Genomic DNA, 17110 nt, shown 5'->3' on the forward strand with positions numbered 1-17110 from the left:
AAGAGACGAATACACTGCATTTTGATTTAAATATTTATTTCATGCACATGCAATGTTATGAGTTGCTGTATATCTGTTATTTTTCTTTTTGGCTTCAGTGTTTCATGGTCCTTTTATTCTTTGATTCCTCCTTTGCTTTCTTTACATCAAGTGAGCATTTTCAGTGTAAGAATTGAATTCCTTCAAAATTAAATTTTAGAAAATTATTTCCCCAGTAGTTATTGTGATTCTTACAGTGCGCATTTAAGTTTATCAAAGTCATGTCATATTTATACTAGCTTAATATTAGTAAAATATAGAAACTTTACTTTCATGGAGCCTCTTGTCCCTTTTACTGTTATTATACCTAGTACATCCATATCTGTTATATATCCAGGAACACACTGTTATAATTATTGCTCTATAGAAACCATGAGAGAGAGAACTGTATTTATAAATTCTGTGATATGAACCTTTGTTTTAATTTCTGTTTTTTGTCATTTTTTCTTGTGGATTCAATTTACCATCTGCTACCTTGTCCTTTCCTACTTAATATGACTTTGCTCCAACCTGCCTTCTTTGAGCTATTATTGTTAATACATTACACACTGATTTGTTAGTAGTCCAACAATGTCATTGCATATGTGGTGTTTCATGCAATTACAGTTAAGAGAAAAAAAATGAAAGAAATATAAACATATACTATTTTATTTTATTTTATTTTATTTTTGTTGGTACTGGGGATGGAACCCTTTTACCTCCGGGCTACACTCCCAGACCTATTTTATATTTTTATTTGGAAACAGGGTCTCTTAAACCAGTGAGGCTGGCTTCGAACCTGCAGGATCCTCCTGTCTCTGCCTCCCAAGCGAGGGGATTACAAGCGTGCGCCACCACAACCGGCTATACTGTTTTATTTAACATTCTATGTACATACCTTAACTGGCATTCTTCTTTCCCCATATAAATTAGAATGATTACCTTGTTTTACTCACTTTCTGTCTGTAAACTTCCTTTGGTATTTCTCATAGGTTATGCTCATTACCAATGAATGCTTTGAGACTTATCTGGAAATATCTTTGTTTATCCTTCATATTTTAAAGATTATTTTTGTTGAATATAGAGTTTTGGTTCAGGACTTTAAATATGTCGGTTCACCCCTCTGACTTTATTTTTTTGTCTGGTAAGAAGTCAATTGTTAGTCTTAGATTCCCTCATATGCAAGGAGTTGTTTCTTTCTTGCAGCTTTCAAAGTCTTCTATCATTTGATTATGTTTATATGTGAATATCATCGCACATGTCCTAGTTTGAGTTCATGGAATTTCTTAGACAAGTTGATTGATTTACATAAAATTTGTTTTCAGCCTGTTTCTTCAAGTGGCTTTTTCTACTCCCTTTTCTCAGTTTGAAAGTTTGTGGAATTTTCACCACGTGTGTGTTGGTATGCTTTGTGATGTCTCTTATATCTCTGAGGCTTTGTTTATCTTTCCTTATTCTTGTTTCTCTTTGCTTTTCGGATTGTGTATTCTCTATTTAACTTTAAGTTTGCTAATTCTTTATTTTGCCAGTTCAAATCTATTATAGAATCCTTCTAGCAACTTTTAAATTTTTTATCGTATTTTTTTAGCTCCAGAATTTCCATTTGATTCTTTTTTATATTTCTCTTTATTGAAAATTTCTATCTGATAGGAAATTACCTGCACATATTAAAATTACCTGCAAAGTTAAACCCCCTTTAGGAACAGTCCTTTAGGTATAGATCACATTGTTTCTTCTCAGGCCTGATTTTTGTTGTTGTTCTTGTTAAAAACTGGGCATTTGAGATAATGTATTGTAGTAACTTTGAACATGATTCCCCTCCTGCACCTGTGGGTTGATATTACTTTTGTGTGGTTATTTATTTATTTATTTACTTATGGAACCAAATAAACTGATCTATGAGGTCTATACCCTCAGCAGGACCAATCTTCCTCGTTGAGATTTTTTTTCCTGGTTTGTATTTTTTGGCTGGTTCCTTAGTTTGCCCCTGGGTCAGGGTATTGCTTATTTGTGCTTAATCCCTGGTAGCTAGTTTGACTTTGACCTTTTACCCTGAGGTGTGTCCCTGGCTGAAGGCCAGCAGTCTTCTTTTTGCTTTAGTCTATGCAGGGACCAGAGGATTTTTCCTCTGATCACTCCTGAAAGTGCACTTTGGGGCTGCCATGTTGTTTCTGATTTGCTTTCCTCTCAGCACTTGGCTGGTGTTTGTGTTTATGCCCCTTGCACCAGCAGGTCTTTGACCCTTGCCTGCTGGCTTTTGTGTTGTCTAGGGAATGTTTTCAAGTCTGTCTCAAACTCTGCTCTGATGACCAAGTGTGTGTAGTAAGACTCGTGGACAACCTTTCAGACTCAGGGAGGACTGTGTCTGGCCCGCAGAACTTCCCTTGGTTTTCTCTTTCCTTAGTCTTCTCTGTTTAACTTGTGAGCATGCTGCCATTTTCTTGTAGCTGTTGGCAGTGAGTATCTTCTCAACTGTTCACTACTAAGTTTCCCACTTTCTTCTTTTATTTTGTTTTTCTTTCTTTTGGACAATACCATTTGGTGTGGAATTCTTTGTCTCTCTTCCAAATAACAGCAGTTTCCCCAGCAGTGCTGTGGAGCTTAGTCCTGATTGCCTGGCCCTATCTCACTGCATGGGAGCTGGGGACAGGAACAGTGTTCTTTTCCCAGAGTGACACTTCCACTCTAAAAATAGACATTGGTTATCCACTTGTCCCTTGTCTTCTTGGATTGGCACTCCTGATGTAGAGCCTCTATCTATGAGTGAGGTGGGGTGGGTGCCTGAAGCTCCTGTAGTACATTTTTTATTCTGTGATTAGGACTTGGGTGAAAGAAGAGATCTATCTATCTATCTATCTATCTATCTATCTATCATCTATCTATCTAATCTTTCTTCTATCTTCTATCTGTACTGAGGATTGAACCCAGGGGCATTTTATCTCAAGCTACCTCCATCTCCCTTTTTAAAAAAAATGCTTTTCTTGTTGCATTGTAGTCTCACATCATAATGTAAATCATATTGACAGTGACATGCAGCACATAGCACTTGGTGGGCTCCTCAGCCCTCTACAATCCTCCTTTCTTATTCAGAGCACTGAGACTGACATTTGTATTTTCACATATGCACACAAAGCCCACGGTAGTAGTAATTCTTTCAACGATCCTCACTCTTCTCCCTCTCCTTTCCCTAGACTACCACCCTGGATCCACTGAGGTTTCTCCTCCATTATCTGGAGTCCTTCTGGCATATTAATTACTCCCTAGCGTCTGCATATTATAGAAAACATATGACCCTTTACTTTCTGTGACTGCCCATAGCTGTTTTAATTTTTTTCAAACAGGGTCTTGCTAAGTTGCTGAGGGCCTCACTACTATGTAATTAGATTAGAGATGAGCACATAATAAATTGCTGAAGCTGGCCTTGTAGCTGTGATCCTCCTGTCTCAGCCTCTCAGCTCCTGGAATTACAGGCCTGTGCCACCACATCCAGCAGAGTGTTTTATTATTTTATTATTAATGGGGATTTTATTATTAAGCCCCAGGGTCAGCCTGGAGGCAGCAGCTTGGAGCTGGGACTGTGGGCACAGCCTCTTATTTGGAGCGGCTGGTTTGAGTGATTTCAATGGGTTCTGGGTTAGATGCTCTGTCCATAGCTCCTGGTACAGATCTTGGGATATTTGGGCAGGGAAATGTTAACCCTGAGTAAAGTGTGAGTGCCCCATAGAGCGGGTAGGTAGGGTGGCTGGTCCCAGGATTGGTTTGTTTGCATATGAAAAGGGCCCTGTGCTCCCAAAGGAGTGTACATAGCACATCTTGTTATTCTGATGTGAGTGGCCTTGAATGCTGTGGCAGGGCTCCCTGGCTTTGTGACCTGGAAGTAACCAACCATCTTTTCAGTGGCAATCCTCTCATAATATATTGGCCTCACCATTCCTGAACATCCACATTTTATTCCTGGCATCCACATTTTAAAATATAATAGCTCAGCAAGCACGGTGTATTATGGTTTTGAAGAAGATGTTATGGTTTGGGAAACTGTTTCCAGGGATCTTTGTTAGACCCCTGGGAATAATTTCCCAAAAAACCCCACAAAAAAGCGTGGGTTCTTGTCCTGAGCTAAGGATAGATATTCAATAGCCCGGACTCTTGCTGGAGATTTAAAGGAGTTTATTAAAAAGATAGACATACAGAAGACAGTCACAGCCCCATGCCATTCAGGAGTGGCATGGGGGGGGGCTGTTCAAAGGAATTCACCTAAATACAAAACACGGAACAGACTTTTTATACCTGACACCCTCCATCTTGTTCACATAATTCTGACATAGTAAAAGTCCCTGTAAGGTTCGTCTCCGCCAAGGTGTCTCCTTTCATGAAGGTCGAAGGTCGACCCCTCCTCCCATCCTAGCTAGATTATCCAATTTTGTAAACCTGTCTTTAGAATGAGGACGAGGAAGTCCTAGATCCCCTCTCCTATAGACTTGCTAATTACTTTTAGCTAGGTTAATTTACATTGGAATAGTTGCCTGCTTTTTTTTTTTTCTGGCGGAAACCAAGTCCTTTCATCAATTTTTGAAATATATTAATAATCAGAGCTTTCTCAAATCTTCCTAGGCCGTTCCCAATACTGGTACACAGTGGTCTGGCCTCAGACTGGAATGCTTCACTCTAGACTGCTCCTCGCTTGCAGATGGGTTTCAGGGGATGGCAGCAGCCGCCCCAGGGAGGAGGCATTACTTGCTGGCATGGACTTGGGTTTGCGACCATTGATGTCTGTGCCTTTGCCAAGGCTGCCATGACTTCCATCCTACATTTGATTTTGGTAGCCAGTCTCTCCCCAAGTTCCATCTCTGTTACTTGTTTGGAGTTTAGGACAATGCTTTCAGGTGCTCCTCTGTTTTGATGAAATGGCCAAATTGACAAAAGTCTCCTCTTAAAGGGGTGAGGTGAGAGTTTGCTGCCAGTGCCATGGGCGGGCCCCATCAAGCACACTATGGCTCTGGTCAGGGTGGGGGCAGCACTGTAATGCTCACATTCACTTCAGCTTGATGGGCACCGTACTACACTTCCTTCTTCTCCCCTCCAGCCTCCTCCTTAGACACATTGGAGTGGGGTGACCATTTGCCTGGGAAAAGCCAGCCCACAAAAGTGGCTCACGGCTAGTTGGGTGACTTGGTCTCTGTGTTCAGCCAGGACAGGCCATAGAGTGGACGGAGGTCCAGCAGAATGAGGCCACCAAGCAGGGGCAGGTGTGTAGCAAACTGATTTAATAAAATTTTGGGAGGAGGAACTTGTTTCCTTTTGAAATACCTCCAATTTATAGATGGAGTTGGGGAGGGAACTAGGTCAAGCATTGGTCCCCAAACACCAGGAATCACCTTTTGTGGAAATTACCTGTCTGAAAAATTGGGTCAGGCTTGCGCAGCTGGGATGCAGGACTCCCCAAGCTCATCTACTTGCCTACCCCCATCCCACTTCCAGCACCAGTGAGAATGTCCAAGGCTGGGCTATTTTTAGCCACCTGTAAGTTAATTGTATTAGTTAGATTTCCTCTTCTTCTTCTTCTTCTTCTTCTTCTTCTTCTTCTTCTTCTTCTTCTTCTTCTTCTTCTTCTTCTTCTTCTTCTTCTCCTCCTTTTTGCTGTGAACAAAATACCTGACATAAACAACTTAGAGGAGGAAAAGTTTATTTAGCTCATGGTTTCAGAGGCCAGTCCATGGCCTGCCTGCTTTAAGGCACAAATATCACCATGGCAAAGCATGGTGTGTGTGTGTGTGGGAGCTATTCAACTCATGGCATCTGGAAGCAAAAAGAGGCAGAAAGCACTCACAAACAGATGTAGTCCAACAGGTTATAGCCCCAGAGACTTACCTCCTTCAGCCATACCCCACTTCTTGCAGTTACCACCTAGAAAGTCCATTTAACTTAATCCATCAATGGATTTATTCACTGACAAGGTTGGAGCTCTGACTCAATCATTTTACTTCTGAAAATTCTGCATTGTGGACACATGAGCTTTTCTGGGGGACATTAGAGAGCCACAATACAACACTGGTTATGTTATGTGCCGAGCAGGCACTGGGAAGTGGGAACCAGAGTGTCTTGGAGCTATAGTCACCTGACTGTCTCTCTCCCAAGGCCTGGATAAGCCAGGGAGGATTTGGAAAGATGGTGGACAGGGCATCCCCATGTGAGAGACATCCCAGAGGGACTTCTGACGGGCTGATCAACCACCCCACTCTCAAAGCTCAAGCACACCATCCAATCATCATTCCCTCTGCAGAAAGCTTTCAGGTGCTCATACTCTCATGCATGCACAGCCACACCATCCTGCCTCCTGTCGCCACCATGCAAGCCACTTGAATCTCCCCTGCCAGGCTGTACCTGGAACATTGAAATGCCTATCCCCATTCATGGAAGCCTGGCATGTGCTTACTACTGCTTTTCAACCTCTAATCAGACATCCGATTCTCTAACATCTCATCCTTAGTGTCTGAGATTTACCTGTTTAAAGGGTTTGTTTAAATGTAGGTCTTCCCTACCAGGCTGGGATTGGTCATGGCCAGAGGTCAGAGGCACTCAGAACATATGCAGTGCACAGAACTATGTAATGCTTATTTACAGAGTGAGCACTATAATCTGGGGACTCAGAAAGACACAAGAAACTCTGAAAAATGTGCATTTACCTTAATGTGAGGATTCTCACTCTTCAGGGTTAGTTCTTGGTCCCAGCAGAATTCCTGGCTAACAGCAGGTGGAGAGGGTTTGAGAATTTCAGACTGACCAAGGAAAAACATCTGACCACAAGGTGGCAGTAGAACAATGAGTTTTAACTCAGGCAACACTTGATAGGTTTGATTTAAAAATTTTTTTTTTATTGGTGGATGGGTTTGATTTTTAACAAAGTTAAAACCACTGCCTGAGAACATCCAGAGGTTATGGTGTGGGGAAGAGGGTGAGGGAAATCTCGGGAGAGAGAGGAACGGGAGAGAAAATTCTTATATCCAGGTGATGTCATTCAGCAGCCTGGCAGATCCCAGAGCTCTGGAGTGTTGCAGCAGCTTGGAGTCTTGACAGCCCTTACCTATGGTCAGTAGATGTTGCTAGCAGTTTTGTAGAACAGTCCAAAGTGTCTCACACTTTGCTTTCTGGGCAATGTTTAAAACTATTGGATGCATAATACATTGAGTTGAGCTCCAACAGGGTTTGAATTAGCTACTGGTTCCCAACTCTTTGTGAAGAATTAAATCATGCAGAGGTTAAGACACAGAAGTAGCTGTAGGGCCATCTATGGACCCCTCAAGGATGGCCTGGCTCAGCAGAGACCAGGGAGTCTAGGTCTCCTGCTTATGAAACACACTTTTCTGTTGGGTTTACTGGTATGGTACAGGGAGTCCTGATATTAATTTGAATGTGAGAAGGTTTCTGAGCATCTTTTGAGTGCCTTGTATAAAGAAATGCAAATACAATGAAGACATGTTTGCCCTTTAGCAGTGTACAATATAGTGGGAGTAAAATGCTGTAAAAACTGTTGCTAATTCCAACTGTATGTGATGTTCAAAGTCTACAAGTTACACTGGGAGCTCAGGGAGGAGGAAAATGAGCCACGGAGTCACACTGGACAGAGGGATTCATGAGAAACAGGTCTGTGCTGGGGCTGTATCATTTCAGAGTTTAGGACTTGGAGCATATGTGCTTGCAGGCTGCATCGGAACCGGCTAACTCTCCTGAGGGTGGCTGCTGTAAGCAAAGGCATAGTGCTTTAGATATGACTTGATGGAGACATGAGGAAGGCTGGTCTGGGCACATAGGCCTTGGATGTTTCCGGGGGTAGTTGGAAGCAGCCAGAGGGATAAACAGAGAGCTGAGTGATGTCTGTTGTTTGAGAGGCAGGGCAGGTGATTAGTCGTCATGCTGTAGGTTGGAGCTGAAACCGGAGTTCAGAACTTGGAGGAATGAAGCCATTTAGATCATCTTAGGGAAAATCAAATATGGAGGCCATGAGCAAGTTCTGAGCACTGTCAGGATTGAGCTCCTTGGGAGTGGGCAGAAGGGCCTTCCTGGTGTGGGTCTTCATCTGCTGATTTAAAGTCCCAAGGCTGGATGGGCTGTGTTGAGAATGGGGTAGATATGGTATGGCCCAGAGATATGAGAAGCTGAACAGATGGGGTGGATGTGAGAAAGAAATGTCAGGAGAGGGGCTAGAGAGCCCTATACCCAAACAATGAGCTGTCAGCTAAAGGTGCCCCATTCCAGAGAGAGGACATCTGGGCAGGAGGGTTTGAGAACTGGAAAGAGCTTGTGGGGAAAAGACCACAGACTCAGTGTTCATGGTAACCACCTTGCAGGTGAGGAGAGGGGCTGCTCAACAACTTGTGTTCAACTGTGCTCAGCAGCACAGTTCTGACCCATGACACATAAAGATCCCAAGCTGTGGTCCCAGGCCAGTGAACTCCACAGAACAGATCAGAGGAAGGTGCAGTAACCTGGTTGAAAGGAGCCTCAGTACTCATTCAGAAAAAAGCAACTGAGGTGTCTATGTGAGGAGCAGAGAGCTGAGGCGTCAGCTCTGAGTGTGCCTGGGTGGGGCCTTGTCTTATGGAGAATTTCAGGTTCCCAGTGGTGTCTCTGACAGACACAGTCTGCTGTGCCTCTCCTTCCTGGGCATATCACCTGCAGGCAGGGAAGTGAGAGTTATCTCTCAATAGCTGCATGCTTGTTGGGCCTCATGATGGTCCTGTGTCCTCTGTTACTTGTTCCAGAAGCCACTGAGTTTACTCCTGTCCTCTCCAGCTGGCTGGCTGGCTCCAAATTCAGAGAGACAAAGAAGGCAGCTCCCCAGGAAGCCAGATGTGATTTTTGCTGCTTCAGCAAAGCACAAACCATTGAGCAAAACACAGCTGCTCCCTGGGGGCCACCTGCCACAGGGTGGATAAATGAGTTGTCAGCTCCATCTGTCTTGGGATGGCTATGTGCTGCAATTTTAGCCCTCCCACCCATTTCTGGAATGTTTCCTCTCTCTGCCTCCTCATCCTCCTTATCTTTCAGGACTGTTTCCTTATTTTCTCTGTTCTGGGGCTCTTGAAATCAAACTGAAGGACCACAGCTCTGTCTGTGCAGGGGCAGCCCTGATCAACATGCATGTGTCTCCAGCCTCCCAGCTGTCTCCTGTTCATCACAGATGCTTTCTTTTCTTTTCTTTTCTTTTTATTGGTGCATTGTAGTCATACATCTTAATGAGGTACAAGATGGTGGAGGCATGACTGGTTCTTGGCATCTGCTCAGCGGCACGCTGAGTTACTTCGTGGGAAAAGATCTCCCATCCCCAGGCAGATAGCTAGGTTTTCATGGTGCAGGTTTGAGAAATGGGGGAGGATGATTGAACTATGGACTCATGGATGAGGACAGACTTATTTGATCTACAGTGCTGGAAGAGGGAAGGAAGAGGAGGAGATGCTGAGTTCAATCCAGGGGGTGGGAGATTTGTTGGTGGGTGAGAAGAAAGGTAGAGGTTTTGCATCTCAGTAGGTGAAGTGAGGAGACAGAGAGGATGTGCTAGTCCCTATGGAAGTTCTGGTCCCCAAAGCTGGTTGTGAGCAGGTTTCCTTTGAGGAGGATACAAATCCAAGTGGGGGCTGGGCAGTGGGGCACACTCTGGGACAGGCTCTTCCTTTTTCATCTTGAATATTATGCTCCAGATAATCTGACTGCTTGCTCAGCGTAAATACAGTGAAGTCTCATTGCACTTCTTTTCTATTGAGATGAAATTTATATCCTGCGAACTGCATAGATCATAATTGTGTAGACTGCTGAGTTGTGAGAAGTGCATACACTTTAGTCAAGATGAAGAACAATGTAATTCCAGAAAGTTCCCTCCCCCTTTGTCACAGATGACCATCCTGATTTTTATCACCACAGGTAGTTTTTCTTGTTCTTGAACTTCACAGAAATGGAAGCTTATAGGGTGTGCTCTTTAGTGTTAGGTAGATTTCATAAAAAACGTTTCTGACATTCATTCATGTTGTTGCCCATATAACTGTACCACAATTTTAAAACAATCTCTTTCCTCATTAGCAGACACATCAATTATTTTCTGGCTTTGAATATTATGATTAAAGTTTCTATGAACAGTCTTTTATGGGTCTTTTTTGTTGACATATATTTTCTTTTCTCTTTGGTCAATTTCTAGGGGTAGAGTTGAAGGTTCATAGAGTAGAATCAATGGGGAGGAACTTCCAGAGTGATTTACAGATGTTTTACCATTGCACAATTTTTTTTTTTTTTTTGTGGTGCTGGGGATTGAACTCGGGCATTCTACCTCCAAGTTATACCCCCAGCCTGATTATTTTTATTATTTTGAGGGTTGAAATCCCAGCAGTGATAGTGGCTGGAGGGGATAGATTCCTGGGGTTGTGGACTTAGGGATTATATAAATGGTTTCTCCTCCCCGTGCTTTCTCTCTTGCTCCAGCTGGCCTCCTTGATGTGAGGAACACAGCCCATGTGCTCTCCCTTTCTCCACCTTCCATTGCCATGCCTTGAGATAACCAGCCTCACGTGGACTGAACCTGAAATTTAAGAAAATAAGTCATCTTTTCTCTAAATTACCTGGTCTTTTTTAGATCATACTTGCAAGAGTGCTGACTGGAACATGGAACAACCTTGTCAGTCTCTGCTGTGGACTAAGTGACTGCGCCCCCAGTCCCCCAATTATGTTGAAGCCTGAAACCCCAATGTATGGCATTTGGAGGTGGGGATTTATGGGCAACTAGGTCATAAGAGTGGAGACCTCCTGAATCCCTTATAAGAAAAGACACATGACAGGTGATTGTCTTAGCCATGTGAAAAAACATCAGGGAGGTAGCCTTTTGCAAACCCAGGAGATGATCCTTACCAGATACCCAATCTGCCAGCACTTTGCTCTTGGATTTCCAGGCTCCACAGTCATGCAAAACAAATGTCTGTCATTTAAGCCTCCCAGTTCATGCTATCTTGTTACAGAAGCTCAGAACTCATCGGACAGTTTCTATTTTTTGCTGTTTTGGATGGCATTTCATTGTGGTTTTAATTTTCTTTAGTTCTTGAATACTGATGATCTTGAGCAGTTGATGTGCTTATTGGCCACTTGTGTATCCTCTTGTGAACTATATACTGTGTCTTTTGCAGTTTTTTTTTTTTTTTTTGCGGGTCTGGGGATGGGAACTAGGGGCATTTGACTTCTGAGCTACATCTCCTGCCCTATTTTTATTCTTTATTTTGAAACAGGATCTCACTAAGTTGTGGAGATCCTCACTAAGCAGCTGAGGCTATCTGCGAACCGCAATCCTCCAGTCTCAACCTCCCAAATGCTGGGATTACAAGCGTGCGCCACCACACCCAGCTCTTTTGCACATTTTTAAACTGAATTGTTTATCTTTTTATTATTGATTTGTAGAGCTTTAGAAAATAGGCACTCTGGATGTACAAACCCTTTGTTAGATATAAATCTGATGAATATTTTTCAAAATTTATGAATTGCTTTTTCATTTTCTGAATCGTGCCTTTGGATAAACAAAATTTTAAAAGTTTGGCAAAGTCCCAAGTTGTTTTTCTATTGTGGTTAGAAATTCCTTTGTGTGTTCCTTCTAAAAATATCTTTGAAGCCGGGCGTGGTGGCGCACGCTTGTAATCCCCGCGCTTGGGAGGCGAGACAGGAGGATCGCGCAGGTTCGAAGCCAGCCGTGCTGGCGTAAGAGACCCTGTTTCAAAAATATAAAATAGGACTGGGAGTGTAGCTCGGAGGAAGAAGGGCTTCCAGGAACCCCAGTACCACCAAAAATAAAAAAAAAGATATCTTTGCCTATCTGCAAACTATTTTTTTTCTGTATTTTTCCTAAAGTGTTATAATTTAATGCATTTGTTTACTTCTATGATCTAATTTTTACCCACATGAATATGTGTGTGTAGTGTGAAATAGAAAACTTCTTTCCATATTGGCATTAATTTACTTTGTCAAAAATCAATTGACTGGTCTCATTGAACGCTGCTGTAGCTTCTCAGGTTTGTGTGATTTCTTCGCGGGCAGAGCTGGGCCTACACACAAACAACAATGTTTAAAGGACCTGCAGTTGGCATTGACCTTGGCACCACCTACTCATGTGTGGGTTTTTTCCAGCATGGGAAAGTGGAGATAATTGCCAATGATCAGGGAAACCGAGCCACCCTAAGCTATGTTGCATTTATTGACACCAAACGACTGATTGGGGATGCTGCGAAGAATTAGATTGCAATGAACCCCACCAACACGATTTTTTATGCCAAGTGTCTGATTGGACGTAGATTTGATGATGCTGTTGTACAGTCTGATATGAAGCATTGGCCTTTCGTGGTGGTGAATGATGCCGGCATGCCCAAGGTTCAAGTAGAATACAAAGGAGAGACAAAGAGTTTCTACCCAGAGGAAGTATCCTCCATGGTTCTGACAAAGATGAAGGAAATTGCAGAAGCCTACCTTGGAAAGACTGTTACCAATGCTGTGGTCACAGTGCCAGCTTATTTCAATGACTCTCAGCGCCAGGCAACAAAAGATGCTGGAACAATTGCTGGTCTCAATGTACTTAGTATTATCAGTGAACCAACTGCTGCTGCTATTGCTTATGGCTTGGACAAGAAGGTTGGAGCTGAAAGAAATGCGCTGATTTTCGATTTAGGGGGTGGCACTTTTGAAGTGTCAATTCTCACTATTGAGGATGGAATTTTTGAGGTCAAATCTACAGCTGGAGACACCCACTTAGGTGGAAAAGACTTTGACAACTGGATGGTCAATCATTTTATTGCGGAGTTCAAGCACAAGCATAAGAAGGACATCAGTGAGAACAAAAGAGCTGTCCGACGTCTCTACACTGCTTGTGAACAAGCTAAGCGCATCCTCTCTTCCAGCACCCAAGCCAGTATTGAGATTGATTCTCTCTATGAAGTAATCGACTTCTATACCTCCATTACCTGTGCTTGATTTTAAGAGTTGAATGCTGACCTGTTCTGTGGCACCCTGGATCCTGTAGAAAAATACCAATATCCTGTAGAAAAAGCCCTTCAAGATGCCAAACTAGACAAGTCACAGATCCATGATATTGTCCTGATGGGAGGTTCCACTCGTATCCCTAAGATTCAGAAGCTTCTGCAAGATTTCTTCAATGGAAAAGAACTGAATAAGAGCATGAACCCTGACGAGGCTGTTGCTTATGGTGCAGCTGTACAGGCAGCTATTCTATCTGGAGACAAGTCTGAAGATGTTCAAGATTTGCTGCTCTTGGATGTCACACCTCTCTCCCTTGGTATTGAAACTGCTGGTGGAGTCATGACTGTCCTCATCAAGAGCAATACTACCATTCCTACAAAGCAGACACAGGCCTTCACAACCTATTCTGACAACCAGCCTTGTGTGCTCATTCAGGTATATGAAGGTGAATGTGCCATGACTAAGGATAACAACCTGCTTGGCAAGTTTGAGCTCACAGGCATACATCCTGTCCCCCGTGGTGTTCCTCAGATTGAAGTCACTTTTGACATTGATGCCAATGGCATCCTGAATGTGTCTGCTATAGATAAGAGTACAGGAAAAGAGAACAAGATTACCATCACAAGTGACAAGGGCCGTTTGAGCAAGGAGGACATTGAATGCATGGTCCAGGAAGCTGAGAAGTACAAGGCTGAAGATGAGAAGCAGAGGGACAAGGTGTCATCTAAGAACTCACTGGAGTCCTACGCATTCAACGTGAAAGCAACTGTTGAAGATGAGAAACTTCAAGGCAAGATCAATGATGAAGACAAACAGAAGACTCTTGATAAGTGTAATGAAATCATCAACTGGCTGGACAAGAACCAGATGGTAGAGAAGGAAGAATTTGAACACCAGCAGAAAGAGCTTGAGAAAGTTTGCAACCCCATCATCACTAAGCTGCACCAGAGCGCAGGCGGCATGCCAGGAGGAATGCCTGGAGGCTTCCCTGGTGGAGGCGCTCCTCCTTCTGGAGGTGCTTCCTCAGGGCCCACCATTGAAGAGGTAGATTAGTTCAGCCCAAGTAGAGATGTAGCATTGTTCCACACAGTAATACATTGGAGAGCCCACATTAGTAGCAAATTCTGTGGCAGTTAGTTGGGCTGCTATGGTAAATTAAGTGCCATTTTCAATACTTGAATATGGAACATGTTCACAGGGAAAGCAAATAACGTTGCACTTTATATGCACTGTATTGTAAGTGGAAATTGCAATGTCTTAATAAAACTATTTAAAATTGGCACCATAAAAATCAATTGATTCAGAATTGTCATAAATTTGTTCATAATCTGCTGTTTTTTTCATGTCCATAGGATCTTTACATACTTCCTGTTTGTCATTTTTTGACACCTTAAAATTCATGCTTTATTTTTATTTTCTTTCTAATTAGTTAAAATAACTAGCTTCTGGTTTTAACAATTTTCCATTCTATTTTCTAACATTGAATTGTTTCTATTTTTATAACTTCCTTTTTTACTTTCATTTATATTTATTTCTCCTGGGTTTCTTAAGTTGAAAACTTAGCTTGCTGAAATTACACTTTTTTCCTTTTTAATGTAAGCATGCTTAGCTCTCAGTTTCTCTCTAAGTGTTCCTTTCACTGCTCCTATGAGCATGCTCAGTGCTTTTGGCAATGTTCTCCTTTGGGGTCTTAAGTTAGCTATTTTAAAATCTTTGTCTTCTAAATCCATTATCTTTGTTATCTTAGAATATGCTCTTATTAAAATAGCTATTTTTATTATGGCAGAGCTTTTTCTGTTTCTTTGCATGTTTAGTGATTTTTGGCTGTGAACTGGACATCATAATGATATGCTGGAGGGTGTTTGAATTAAATTTTCTTTCTTAGTTTAAAAAAGTGCAGTGATTTTTATTATTGGTGTCTATGTTATTATTCCAGAGGAGCCTAGGGACAGGGAATGGAAGTATTATAATTAGGAAGGGTTTTGTGAGTTGACATTTAGCTCTAAGATGCAGAAGAATGATCATATAAAGAATTGAGAAGCAAATCCTCATGAAGGGACACTATAAGAAATCAATATCTGATATCAACATTTTTGTGATCTGTGCTCTGAAGTATAATTAGCTTTTCTATAACTACTTTATAGAGTTAAAAAGTCATTTTATTATTTATGGCACTTTCTGAAATGATTTTCCCTGGAGATACATTAAGAAGTGACACTGCTCAAGCCCACATATTTTATAAATGTATTTGAAATGTTACCAAAGCTTGGGTGGGTGGTTACAGAATTCTGCTCAAAGTAAGTTTTAAATACAAACCTTCAGGACTTTGTTCTTCAGCATTGTTTTCAAACTGGTTCATAAATAGTGAGAAATAAAATCAATTTAGAGAACGATGGGCAACATAAAAGGTGATATAAAATAGAATACAACAGAAAATGCTAGCTGCATTGTTGTGGATGGCCTCACTAAGTTGCTGAGGTTGGCTTCAAACTTGCAATCTGCCTATCTTAGCCTCTCAAGCACTAAAATTACAGAGGTAATTTTAGTTACATGCCTAACTTCTATTATAACACTCTACCATGCCTAACATCTATTATAACACCATATAACATCTATATAACACCATGGCTAATGTCTACTAATGTCTATTATTTTTGTAATCTACATATGTTTTCTGGGACAGATGGGAGAACTGTGGAGGGAAAGATGGGCATGAATGACCCCTCTATGCATTTCCTCATTCATCCATCTATTGATCCATTGATAAGTATTTAATGATTTTTTTCTACTGATTAAGCATAGTGTTAGCCTTTAAGGAGACAGAAACATTTTTAAAATGGCTTCCTGTAGCAATCCACAGTACAGATGGTAGGGAACCAGGCAGCCAGATATTCCTTTTACAGTGTGATAAATCCTGTGGTGGAGATATTTGATAGTTGTGATCCAGAAGCACACGTATTTGAAGATGTGGAAGGCTTCCAGGAAGAGGTGATGCCTGCACTAGGCTGAGAGTTTGCATAGATGTTATTTGGCCAAGAAGATGGGAAAAGCATGTACTATAAAGAAAGACTGATACATGAATAGAACAGAAGCAAAAGTCAGCAAGGAATTTTGGAAGCTCTGCACAAACCTTGAGTAGGCAAAGTGGAACATTTGAGACCAAAGACACTTGACCTTGATAATCAAGTTGTGGCTTTAAAATTCACTGTAGACGCAATAGAAAATATTGGTGGAGACCAAACTGGAAACAGAGAGCTGGGGGGGGGCGGCATTGGAAGTATTGGTCCTGATCTTGAGGGAATGTGAGGCATTGCAATTGGTTGGGATGAGGAGAAGGATACTTGAGTCTGGGATGTCTCAGGTGACTTTTGGGCCCATGTGGGGCCTCTGTGGGGCCTCTGTGGATATCAACAGCATTCTCTAGGAATGGTGATCCAGTAAATGGGTTTGTGGGGTAAAGAAATGATGTTTCTGTTTTTACATTAAAGTGGGTGCTGGAGCCCAACCACCTGAAGGATTCTGTCTGCAGCTGAATTCACAGGGCTGGATTTCAGGGACAGAACTTTTGACATTCATATCATACTGCCGAAGTGCTGACATGGAGGACCCGGTCCAGAGGCCAGGACTCAGTGAGCTGGAGAAAATGGGGAATCTCATAAATCATCATGTAAATAAGAGTGCAATTTTTCAAGCCCTTATTTACAGTGGCTTTAGTGTGCTACATTTCCAGGGAAATATATGATCTTGTCACCCAGCTCAGGAGAAGTAAATGAACTTGAATCACATGAGTAGCTTTAAATGCCAGCTTGGAATTTAGTAAGCTATTTTGCACCATCTCTGTCCTCATCTTCTTCTTCTTCTTTATTAAAAGGGCACAATTTTTCTCTGTCTTTGGGTATTTGGATTAAAACAAGGCTGGTTGTAAAGATAAAAAGAGAAAGCCACAGTCCAGGAAAAAATTTCTGTTAGAAGGATAACTGTATTCTTTAGTAAGCTTTGGTAAACCATGTATCCTGCTGACCTGGTGAGCACCTCCACCCACTCCTGGTCTAGCCCCTGACCAAATAATTGCCAGGCTTTTAGGGGATGCTCCAGCCAG

General features: G+C 42.1%; 1 pseudogene across 1 annotated transcript; it reads left to right on the forward strand.

The window, feature by feature from the left end:
• The first annotated feature begins 12102 nt into the window (after window positions 1–12102).
• Window positions 12103–14064, forward strand: LOC308258952 (heat shock cognate 71 kDa protein-like; annotated as a pseudogene). Its single transcript has one exon. The product of its transcript is annotated as a heat shock cognate 71 kDa protein-like (transcript).
• Window positions 14065–17110: the final 3046 nt, after the last annotated feature.

The sequence above is a fragment of the Muscardinus avellanarius genome (genome assembly GCF_963383645.1).
Source record: "Muscardinus avellanarius genome assembly, chromosome: 2".
NCBI classification, from domain to species: Eukaryota; Metazoa; Chordata; class Mammalia; order Rodentia; family Gliridae; genus Muscardinus; species Muscardinus avellanarius.